Consider the following 13,144-nt stretch of genomic DNA (forward strand, 5'->3'; position numbering starts at 1 on the left):
CTTAGAAGCAAGCTCTCCTGTGTATTTAAGGAGGAGATAAAACCACACTTATGTCACTTAAAAAAGAGAACAGGAAATATACCCCTATTCATTTTATGAGCTGTATATCAACGGAATGCCCAGACTAGACATGAATGCTATAAGAAAGTTATTCCAGGCCACCTATGAGCATGAGAACAAAAACATCAAGCGAATCATCAGTAACATGAATTAAGAGAAGAACAGATATGACAATTCACTGGGGTCGAATTGAATTTATTCAGAGGAGTACAACAGGCTCGGTGTGAATTACAGGTGAATGTAATGTAGGCTACTGGTAATGTGACTTTCCAATAATCATAGATTCAGAAATGGCAGGGTCATCTAATAGATGCAGGATAAGCACCAATAAAATTCAGTAACCATTACAGATTTTCTTAAGTGTCTTACCAAAATTAGAACATGAAGAAACCCGCTGAACTGATGAAGTTAATCTACGAAAGAAAGAAAGAAAGAAAGAAAGAAAGAAAGAAAGAAAGGAAGGAAGGAAGGAAGGAAGGAAGGAAGGAAGGAAGGAAGGAAGGAAGGAAGGAAGGAAGGAAGGAAGGAAGGAAGGAAGGAAGAAAGAAAGAAAGAAAAAGAAAAAAAGAAAGAAATCTATAGCCAGGTGGCGGCGGCGGCACACGCCTTTAATCCCAGCACTCAGGAGGCAGAGCCAGGCAGATCTCTGTGAGTTCAAGTCCAGCCTGGTCCAGCAAGATCCAGGACAGGCACCAAAACTACACAGAGAAACCACGTCTCAAAAAAAAAAAAAAGAAAGAAAGAGAGAGAGAGAGGGAGGGAGGGAGGGAGGGAGGGAGGGAGGGAGGGAGGGAGGGAGGGAGGGAGAGAGAGAGAGAGAGAGAGAGAGAGAGAGAGAAAGAAAGAAAGAAAGAAAGAAAGAAAGAAAGAAAGAAAGAAAGAAAGAAAGAAAGAAAGAAAGAAAGAAAGAAAGAAAGAAAGAAAGAAAGAAAGAAAAAGAAAATCCATGAAAATGCCTAGCTTATTAGTGAAACATTAAGGAATTCATTTTAAAGTCTGGAGTCAGACAAAGACACACACATACACACACAAATACACACACCCACTTCAAGCTTTTCTATTAATTATATTCAGATACTTGTCAAGGCAAGGCAAAAAAAAGAAAAAGAAAAATACAGCATGTAGACTGGGAAGAATGAAATCTTTATTGTTTATCAATGATACAAGGATCTATGTGGAAACAAAAAGAATTATACATAAAAAGCTTAAGTTAGTGAATTTAGCAAGTGGACAAGATTAAGATAAATGTATAAAAATGATTTGATCTTACAAGGTAGTTATGAAGAAAAGCAATTGAAAAGAAATTACAACTAGAACTGTTAATGCTTTTGGTAATGGCCAAGTTAAGGTGTACTAACCGCACTATTTAGAACAAAAAAATTTTAATCTGATATATTAGATTAAAGATACAAGAAAAAACCACAAACCATGGATATCTTGGGAAAGGGGATTCAGAAAGATTATCTTCGAGGCTGGAAAGGATCTAGTTAGTGTGCACTATTCATATTACATATGAATATTCATATAACACTATTCATATTACTATGAGGGTTAAGGTCAGACAGAGAAGGGGCTGTGAACAGAGAGGGCTCTTAGAAAGTCTTAGATGGTGTCTGCTCCTTCACCGGGGTAGTAATTACATGGATGTTTATGACAGCCCCTTAAGCTATACAGTTTTTATATCTACGTTTCAATTAATATAAGTGGGGTTTTTAATTGGCTACTAACTTTTTGGATAAAATGGTAACTTCATCAACTATTAAGAAGACCTAGTTCTGTGGAAAACGTAGGTTGGAAGATTCAATTTGATGAAGATAGCAGTTTCACTCAAATTAGCATATAGATTCAATGCAATATCAATCAAAACCCCAACATGCACTTTTGTACACAAAGCAAGCTGACTGTAATTCACATGAATTACAGGGAAAATAGACTGTTAGTCAAAGTCAAAGCAAAGCAGAAGCAAAGCATGTACACATTTATATATGATGGACAGGAAGGCGGCAGGACACAGAGCCAAAGCAACCCATCAGCACCCCTGGCTCCCACGGCTGTAAAGACTGAAAGTCCGGAGCTCAGTGGGACTTTGTAGGGACAGACCAAAGCTGCCATCTATAATGTCTTCTCTCCTGGGAAAATCTGTCCTTCCTTTGACGCCTTCTAACAGCTCCGACCAGGCTCACCCACATCATCCGTGGTAATCCTCTTACTTACAGGCAGCCCACCAGGGACTCTTCTTACACATGCAAAGTTCTTTCACAGTAGCACCTAGATTAAGGTTTGCACCGCTGTGTCTGCAGTCTAGACAAGTTGGCAGATCAAAGGAGCTCTCAAAGACAGACAGGACCTATCCGCCCAAACAGCCAGACTTCCTTCTAAACATCAAGGCTTATGATAACATACGTAGGACTGTGTGGTAGTGAATAGTACGAGTGGTAGGGGGTCAGAGTGAGATCAAACGCCAAATGTGCATGTATGTTGAAACCTGTAAATGCCTGATGTGGTAATGAAGATCAGGAAGAAAACAGATGCAGTACTTAATATATAATTAATAAAATGAATCCTACTGCTTGCAAAACACACCACACCACATCACACCCACACACACCCACACCCACACACACACACACACACACAATGTGAGAACAGAGAGGCTGAACAGAACACTTTCCATCCACTATGTGGAGGCTTTGGGGTTCCTTCTGCGAGTACTGTGGAGGAGTAACAATATCCTTTAATAAGAATGCCTAATTGAACTGTGTCTGGCCTGGGAAGAGAATTACTAAGCCACAGGTGCCTGCTCCAGAAGCTTCCTTCACACCACACAACCTGCAATGAGACATTTCCCTTGCCTCGTCCTGGAAGCTATATTATACATTTAATAACGTCTGAGCCGGTGTTGAGTACTGCCTCTGGAAAGCTGAGCCCGCTGACATATGCCTGGAAGTTCCATTACATAGGAGACAAGTAAGATGATCACTGTATGTTCAAGGCTCTCCTGGTCTACATGGTAAATTACAGGACACCAGTGAGCCCCTGTGCCCCTGGAAGTGCTCGGTTGGCATGCTGGTGTACTCCTACAAATCCATTAAGGGGACACCCACTGAGCCCTGCTGGGCGCTATGCTTCTAGTGCTGAATATTGGCACTGGTGTGGCCCACTCAAGAGGAAGTGCCTAAGTGGTCAAGTTTGGGGTGTATTACACACGCACAACTAAGTCTCTCTCTCTCTCTCTCTCTCTCTCTCTCTCCCTCTCTACACACACACACACACACACACACACACGGATTGAGGAGTGAAGTACTATAGATAATTTGGAAGAGAATCTAGGAGCATCTGTTTATGACTCCATAGGGGGTGAGATCTCTTGATGCAAGCCATGAAGGAGTATTATATTTTTCTAAAATCTTCCTTATACTTCATTTATCAAAGACTGTAAGATCGCAGGCTGCAAACTGAAAGACAACATTTTCAATACACAGAATAATACAAAATAGCAAAGTCCATGATAAAATAAGGATAAAGAAGTTCTATGAAGTATACAAAAGGTAAGTATAGGAATTGAAGAGGGGTAGAGAATGATTATAATTTTTAACAGAGACACTAATAAAGTCAGAAAATTATTTCATACACATATTATGAAAGATTTATATATATGCATAATAAGTCACAGGGACTGTTACATACTGCTAGGGTGATTATAAACTGAAACAATTACTTTGGAAAATACCTTAGTATCCCTCATGAATCAGCCATTTACAAGTCTCCTGCTGTGTAGTCTTAGCCCAAAGATGAAGTGTAAAGAGAAACACTTGCTGACACACTGCCGAGGTCGTACTCAAGAATGATCCCAGCAGCGCTATTCGTGTTTGAAAAGTGAGGCAACTTGATATGAAGAGTATACTGAACATGCACATGTTCATACATTCACACAGGGGTGAAGAGGAAGGCCACCTGTACCTATCCACATGATGAATCTTAAAAATGTCCTATGTGTGAAAGAACAGGATACAACACAACACAGACAACAGTTATCGTATAAAGTTGAAAAGCAGGCAAAACTCACAACACATGGATGTGAGGTAAGAGGTAAAGACGAAACAAGGAATTGACAATCGAGACTGTCTGGAGCGTGGTCCCAGGCCTGGCAACAGAAGGGGTGTGTTCAGCCAGGGCACACAGAGGGATTCAGAAGGCTGCACAGTGTTCTTCTGTCTCGGCGGCAGCAGAAAGTAAACACGGGAGCCGGCCTTCTTTCTACTGCCATGCTTTAGAACATAGACATGAAAACTCTCTCTGTGCCTTCCATTATTGATGTAAAAAGAAATCCAGGGGGGAGTGTAGTGGTGGTGGCGGCGGCGGCGGCGGCGGCGGCGGCGGCGGCGGCGGCGGCGGCGGCACACGCCTTTAATCCCAGCATTCAGCAGGTAGAGGCAGATGGATCTCTGAGTTCGAGGCCAGCCTGGTCTACAGGTCCAGTTCCAGGACAACCAAGGCTACACAGAGAAACTCTGTCTCGAGAAGAGAGAGAGAAAAAAAAGAAGTTGGCTGGCCCAGGAACAACCATCGCAGAGAGAGAGGGGCAGCTTCCTGTTAAATTCTCCCAGGACAGGGCTGATGGTGGCCCCACGAGAGGTACAAATTATAGCCCTTTCACAAGCTCTTCCCTTCTGACTCATGCCTATTAAGGCTCTCATCTACAATCAAGACCTCAGTCCCTACTGCTCGGTACTGATCTCTAATTCCATAGCAACGGGAGCATGCATTCCACACAGATTCGTTGCGAAGGAAGCCATTTTGCAAATTACTTGTGGTAAAATGAAGGTGATGCCACTTGACTGACATCACTGTCACCCGTGGAGCCAGCAAGCCTTTGCTGAAATACCCCAGGTTGTCAGTTTTCTTCCACTTGGCTCCTCCTAGGAGCTCAGCTAAAGCTGATAACTAAAGAGAGGTCTGGTCGTCGTCGGTGACATGTTTGGCTTGAAACATTGAAATCAAGAGACTTCTCTCAGGGGAACACCAAACCTACATGAACCCTTCCACCAGTTTGTTCTTCACCAGAGAACCTTGCGTGTTTCCACAGGATTCATCTGAGGAAATGGATGGCTCGCCGGGATCTGTTTCCCTCCGCTGTAGAAAGCTGTAGGAGGAATGGAAAACAACACATTCCTAATTCTGCAGTGAGAAAGGTACATATGGGAACGCACTTAGCCTGAAAGCAGGCTTCACTCTTCATTTCCTTGAGGGCTGTTGTCTGTCTGTTTCCCACTTTTAACCAACACCCTTGTTGACAATTTACAAACAAATCATTTTGCCTAACTTTCTTCCCTTTAATTGCAGTCAAAATAATTACTGGGAACAATAACCATGTTGCTGTGTATACAAGTTAAAAATATAACAGAAGCTTTCGACAGACATTGAGTAAGAACCGGAGCGAGAAGGGGATGCCACGTGGTGGCAGAACATTTAGCTAGCATGCATGGGATCCAGGGCTCAACACCCAAGCACTGCAATGACCACAATATTGGGAAACATAATCACAAAATAGTGTGACGTTTTTGTCCTCTGCTTGCGTCTTGGTAAAAACACAAGCTGACCCTATAGTTTTTGTGGCCACTCATAGTGAATGCAGTACCTTCAACGCAGAAACCTAAAACGGCAGCTCCCTCATGAGTCTAGATGGGCACAGGCTATATGGTCACACCACCCATCTCTCCTCTCTCAGGAGACCCAGCCCAGGCAGGACTCCAGCCTGAAGAAAGGCCAATATCAGCATCTCTCCTTTCATCAGCTGACCCTTCTCCTAGCCTCTGCCAGTGTCCCATCCCCTCTTGGTGTTGAGCGCTTTCTCCAGCATAGAAGAGAGGGAGGGGAAGGCAGGAAGGTGGGCAAGAAACTTTGCTTGAAGAAGAAACTACAGATTGGCTTCATTCTCTTGGGCTGGCCATGGCACAAAGCCAACGGTTTCTCTTGCTTCCTCTTCAATGGATATGTTTGCCATCCTCCTCATTGGTGCAGATCTTTTCCCAGCAGTCCTCTGGACACATATCCATATCCATTGCTGTTCATTTTAACAAGGTCTTACTGTGTAGCCCTGGCTGGCCTGGAACTCACTATGTAGAGCAGACTGGCTTTGAACTCAGAGAGGGTGCCTGCCTCTGAGATTAAAGCTGTGCCTTGCATGTGTTTTTCAAGGCTCCTAGTCACACCTTCATTTTTTTTTTCTGTTGAGCTATCTAGCCCCTCCAGATACCTCCTTGCTCAAGACCTGAAGTGACTCATCTTACAGCCAGATGTCATCCAGAAGACTCATGACCAATTCTGAGAAACCTGATCCATGCCATGCAGCTCTCCAGGACACCACTGCCCAGCCAGTCTCTGGAAAGTGCCAGCCTTCAGTGCATGCTCAGCTATATCTGAGAGGTACATATTAGGATCCTCCTGAGAACCCTCTTGCAATGCCTGAAGACCAGGCAGCCTTAATCTTCCCCTTCCCTGGTGGGTGTGGGAGATATGCAGTACACTGCAGTTCTTTCTATAAAAACCTTGCCACTGTGGACTGCCTACATCTTATGCCTTCCATGTGGTGTGACATTCAGAAGTCATCTAACTAGTCACAAATCTCACAGCAGAGTATAGTGGCTCTTAAAACTTTAGTACTTCAGACACAAATTTCACTTAACGCCCTGTTCTGCCAAGTAAACAGCAAGGCCACTGGGTCTTCCTAGTCAAGGCGACTGGGCAAACTGCATAAGAAAAGGAATGCGTGAGATATTCCCCAAGCAGGAACTGGCCTGCACAACAATAGTTCAAAGAAAAGTGTCCTCCCTGTCAAGGAAGAAGCAAGGTCACACAAACAAAGGAGCTTTCACAGTAGATGTGAGACGTGGGAGGAAAACCTCTCACCATAGTGGAATATGAAGATGAATAAACAAATGATAAATAAGCCATGTGCCATATAGTCTGTGGTCCTATTTTATCATTCTTAAATGAAGTGGTCCAATCTACTCTGATTTCATAAATGTATGTGTTCCTGAGATAGACAGATAAATTTTAAGTATTAATGACAGAAAGAGAAAGAATCATTCATAGAGAGAGAGAACAGTTGTTCCAGGCTGGGTCCTAGAGGAAAGAAAACCAGGAAGACGTCCCTTGCCCTTAGCTGGCTCACTTCTTAGATGGGGTGAACCGGGCTTCTGAGAGAAGACCTGGAAATACCCTGGGGTAACCATCAATGTGCAGCAGAGGGGCCATATTAGAAAAGTCATTCCTGCCACAGAGTACACAGCACAAGCTGAGGAAGCGGGTTGGGACAACTGGAGAGGGGGTCTCCGGTGTCTCCCCGGGAGATCAGATCTCACCTTTTGCAACGGGCAACCGCAGCACATTTTAAAGAAGAAAAAAGAGAGCCTTCTTTTGGGAGAGTCACCTCATTGGCCGGTTAGAGAACCACACATGAGATTTGAAACTGGAAGGAGGAATGCCAAATGAAGCCGGCAGCTGGTTTGGGTCGAAATGCAGATGCTTAAGAACCGGACCAGTTGAAAACTTGCTATGCAGTTAATCCATAATGAAGACTATGGTTATTAGAATGTGGGCAAAAATGCTAAGACACGGAAACCCGAACTCAAGGCTTTAAAACTATGGAGGTTCCTATCTGTCACACAGATCTCTCAGTTTGTGGATGGGGTGAGGTAGGGGTCAAATCTAAACTGTTCATTGTTAGGTACAGAAAGGTTTCTAGAAATCCAGCCATGCCCGTCATTTCCCTGCTGTGTGTATTTTTGCTTCCCTTTAGAAGAGCATTTCTACATTTTCAACAGAGACCTCAGGGCCAGGAAAAAAGAATTTTTTTTCTTCCTTTGCTGTCCAAACGATTATCCAACAGACCTTATTAAGCACTGTATCTCAGGGCAAAGACATGTCTCCAAGCCCGAGACTATCTCAGCTCCAGGCTGAAGAGTGAGCTCAATATCTTCAACCCAGACCTTCCACATTGGGTCCAGGAAAATCTCTGCAATAGTGTCATTTCCCAGGTAGGAGAAAGAGAGAAGCTAAAACTCAGCCATATTCAGACTACCTTCCTCCTAAGTCACCAGACACATCCTCACTGCAGAAAAGACTGGGGAATTCAGTCCCTAGCCACTTAGCTGGAATTCCAGCTGGAATTCATCACCACCGCCCTTCATCTCCTGTAACACACATGTATGTTCACATTCCGGCATCCCTGAAGGATTCACCTTATGGCCACTGAGCCTAGACTGAAGTTGCACATTTCCAGAGTTGATTCTCATCTCTTCCCTGCTAATCGAGTAGCACGGACCCCATGAAATGACTTTACATAAATGTGCTACTTGGGATAGTTTTTAAACCACCCGTAGTATGACTCTAGACCACAAATCAACCCAAGTGACTTCAGGGGGAGCTGCCTTTCTCCAATCCCCACCAGTGTGACGGGCTCCGGCTACTTTGGTTCAGTGAGCGAGTGGGTGGCTTTTTCTCATGTCCCTTTCATCGAAGAGCAGCCCCTTGGTGTCTCACTCTTGTTTGTGGCTTCTGTTCAGGCTCCTCATTCTTAAATGGCTTTTGTTTCATACATATGCTGGATATTGCCATAATAATATCTTAAGTATTTTGTTATGGTAAAAGCTAAAAGGGAATTCATATAGGCAGGTGTGGAAACATCCACTGGAAGTTTCATAAGATGAAGAAAATAATATTCTTTTAAACTCTGCTCAGTGAAAGAATTACATGAAATTGGAATGAGCTAAGAGCTAATACATATATGGACAGATCTCTAACAGGCATTCCTGAAACATAAACTGCCTTCTATGGTGTAGGGAGGGACCGGTCAGAGAGTTCATTGCCAGGTGTTTACTGTGTGGAGCCATGGAAGGTGACACAGAACAGCCCCAGACCTTGCAGTCATGAGGGCCAACAGCTCTCCATCCCCACATCCCCTCCAAAAATAACTGAACACAAATATAAACTATGACCTAGAATGGTTCCCAAAGTTTCAATCTGTGTATGGCAGCCCCATATCTCAGCGTGGTCTGCGGCTGGGTCGGCATGGGAGGTCTTGAGGGATGCAGTCATGGAGGTGCAGAGAAGAACGTGAGCGTGAAGACGGTGAGTATGGCTGGTAGAATGCGTGCAGGTAGGGGCTGTGGAGAACACTGTTTCTGGCAGGGACCGTTCTGTGTGTAACAGTGATGGTAACTAAACAGAATACACACAAGAAGGCAGCTTTAGATTCTGGGTGAGATGTAGAGAAAAGTCTTGATCATTTTGGAGCAGACTATACTGGGGGTATTTCCTCATTAAATAAGAAATGGAGCCAGGAAATGAACACTATAAAGAAATTTTTCTTTACACTTTAAAGAACAATCATTTGGGATGTATGGAGGAAAAGCGGGATATTTGAAGCTACCATAACAACATGCCGAATTTACCTGATTGAAAAATTAATAAAACTGAAAATATCTCAAGTGTGTATATATACATTGTATTATTCCCAAACCCTCTAGCAACCCTATGCAATGAGTCAAATCTGACAGAAATGAGTAGATGAGGTCGAGAGCCTTAAAGACATTTGCCAAGGGCACTGATGTGGGAGTCCAGCTCCGACCTGCTCCCACCTTTCAAAGGGTTCTTGGGTGGAGGAGAGAGGAATGAGGAAATATTAGATAGAGAGACCCAGACAACGAGGAGAAAGACAGAGACACAGGATAGCTTCGGGAGGGCCCTGGGTCAATACCCAGTTGTGCCCAGAGCTTTATTCAAAAGGACCTTTTATAATATGCCAAGGAGAGAGGCAAAAGACCTCCCCCTTGCGAGATCAAAGCACACCCTACAGCCAAGTGTAGACCCTTCCAAACACCTGGTAAATACTTGCATTATGCAGCCCTGCGGGTAAAGCAAGCTCAGATTCTCTGACCCTGAGTAATTTGGGCCTCCCCACACCGGCAGGCCTCGTGACCACCATCACAGTTGCCAGCACACAGCAGCAACACCACGGGAAATGCTGGTGGGTGACTGACACACTCCCGCTGCCTTGTGAGGTAGCATGCCTGCTTTGACCCTAAGTCACAGCCTTTCTACTTGCCTGGCAGACAGCTATGGCTTTTGTACTGCCGTGTCTCTCTTGGGGCCCAGCATGCCACCTATCATTGATTCCCCATCTCATTTCTTGGTTCTGACCCTCCTTCTTTTCCCTTTTTCCTGGCATTCTGTGGTTCCACAGCCTTTTCCCGATCCACTGTAACTTCTAAAACCACTTACAAGTCGGGGAATTAGCATGGTAAAAATCAAAGAAATAAAATGAGAAAAGTACAAAACCCCACAAAACATCAGAAACAGAACACAATTCGGACTTTAAACAAATATGTGCAAACAGTGAAAGTCATATAAGCTTAAGTTTTCCAGATGAAATAAATTCAAAGTTTTGGATAGTTTTTCCCAGAAAATAAATCATACAAAGATTCTACTAGCGTAACCCTTTAGGGTGAGAGTGATATCACAATATGGCTGACGTCCTTTCTGGGTATTATTTTAAATATTTATTACTGTGTGTGTGTGTGTGTGTGTGTGTGTGTGTGTGTGTGTGTGTGTGTTTGTGTGTGTGTGTGTGTGTGTGTGTGTGTGTGTGTGTGTGGTGGTGGTGGTGGTGGTGGTCAGAGGACATCTTCCAGGAGTTAGTCTCTCCCAGCATGTGGATCCCAGGAATCAAATTCAGGTTCAGGCTGTGCAGCAGGCACCTTCACCCGCTGAGCGTCTTTCAGGCCCTGTTTTATTTTATTTTGCCGATTTAGAGTATCCTATTTCTTTTCCTGCTACATTTATGCCTTTCGGGCAGAGTATTTTCTCAGTTGTAGTGGCCACTGCTGTCCTGCTTCAAAATATCTTACATTTTTTCATTCCAGATTTTAACTTGGAAGCATCGTATTTCCTAGAGCCAAGCACTATGATGTAGTAAATGCTTTTACAACTTACTCTTATAGAATATAAAAAAGATTTTAATCTGCTTTGTGGGGGAAATAGCAGAATGCCTTGCATAAATATGAGCACTCGTAAACAACCCTGTGGCTCACATGATTGTGGTCAGAAGAATGGCTATTTCTGTTTACAAGATAACTCTTGCCATGAAATGAAAATAGTGCAGCTGTATTCACTTATCTAGCCAGCCCTTTTCTTCTTTCTTAGAGAGAAGACTAAGGGAGGGTCGATTTCAGTTTTTGCACATAAGGTGAACCTTAACTTTATGGAACATTTTTAGATACACAAAGAATATAACCATATATATTTGAAAAGTCAAAAGAGTCGTGCCTTTTAGGATCTTTCAACAGGATAGGAAGGATTATCTACTTACTTCTCTAGGCACAGCTCAAGTACAATGTTGAATGCACACAAAACGCTTCTGAATATGATAGTGATGATGATGAGACAGAAAATACTGAAAGTCAAGGAAACATGGAGTCTCTAATGATGCAACTCTATTCTTAAAGTGTCCGAAAAAAGGAGAAGCTGATACCACTTCTGATGCCTTTTGATAACTAAAACTGTCAATAACAGAACAGCATCACAAGTGGGTCGTCTGCAAAGGCAACAGCTTTCCCGGAACTGGAAATGAAGCTGCATAGGAACCGACGAAAGGAGAAACATAAATTACATATTTCAGGCTCACAATACAGTGTGTGTGTGTGTGTGTCTGATGTTGTATGTATGTATGTTTTCATGTATGTGAACACATGTAGAGGCCAGAGTTCAAAGGTCAATGTCAGGTGTCTTCCTTCCTCATCCATGTTCCACCTTATTTTTTGAGACATGGTCTCTCACTGAACCTTGCTAATCCAGCCAGTCTGGCTGACCAATAAGCTCTGAGGTCTCCCTGTCTCTACCTCGTCAGCCCTTGGATTACAGATGAGCACTACAGTGACTGACTTTCCTGGGTGCTGGGGATCCAAACTCGGGCCCACATATTTGCACAGTAAGAACTTTATTAACTGAGCTGTCTCCTCAGACTACTTCACAGGACAGCTTTAAGACATTTGGAATTGAGTTACAATTTCGTTTAGTAAATCAGTGATTCCCAATCTCTTCCCATGAGAAAGAATAAATGTTAATAAAATAGTAGATAGAAACCACTGAATTTTTTTAAAAATAAATTTTATTTATTATATAAACAGTATTCTCCCTGCAAGTTTGCCATATGCCAGAAGGGGGCATCAGATCTCATTATAGATGGTTGTGAGACACCATGAGGTTGCTGGGAATTGAATTCAGGACCTCTGGAAGAACAGCCAGTGCTCTTAACCTCTGAGCTATTGCTCCAGCCTGAAATCAAACACACGTGTTTAAGATCACTGCTGTAGGCTAAGAGGCTGTAGGGAATACATACAGTACAGATCCCCCTTTCAGAAAAAAAAGATGTCACCACCCTGCCTGTTGATGAGCCCAGAGAGTGAGCAGTTACTCATCCTGAGTGCTTCTCAAAAACCGCCTCCACCCCGGAGCCCCAGAGCACTGCCTTGAACAAATTATAACCCTCCTCTCCAGTGGAAGCCTGAATGGAATTACTGGCTATGGGGCTCCTGCTTCCTGCTGGATTGGCCAACGCCTCTGTTGGAACTGCCTTGCAATTCAACTTTGCACTCATTCCCCCAAAAAAGTCCTGTAGGGGAATCTCCGGCTCAGAAGCTATATACAGGGACTCACTTGACCAACCACAGCAAGCCAAAACTGAACCAGTTTCGAGGAGAAGTTTTTACACAGCAATCAAGAAAACATTTCCCTGTTTACATTCAAAGATGAGAAAGAAAATATTTTCAGAGAGTCAAAGTTGAGTAACGAGCATTGTAAGAATGCAGAAGAAGAAAACACCACACCTCTGTATCTATTTAAACCTCGGCATGGATGTTGTGCTGAAACTCTAGAGAGGTAAGCGTCAAGTTTATCTCACAGTCCGGGAAAGTTCCCAGCTTCTTGGGCTGATTATATTCTGTCCGAAATACTGCCAGCCAGGAAAGCGTGGTATGTGATGTATCTGCATTTCCCTATTTACAGTCTCAGTTTCCACCTTCCA

Source organism: Peromyscus maniculatus, chromosome 7 (assembly GCF_049852395.1).
Source record: "Peromyscus maniculatus bairdii isolate BWxNUB_F1_BW_parent chromosome 7, HU_Pman_BW_mat_3.1, whole genome shotgun sequence".
NCBI lineage: Eukaryota > Metazoa > Chordata > Mammalia > Rodentia > Cricetidae > Peromyscus > Peromyscus maniculatus.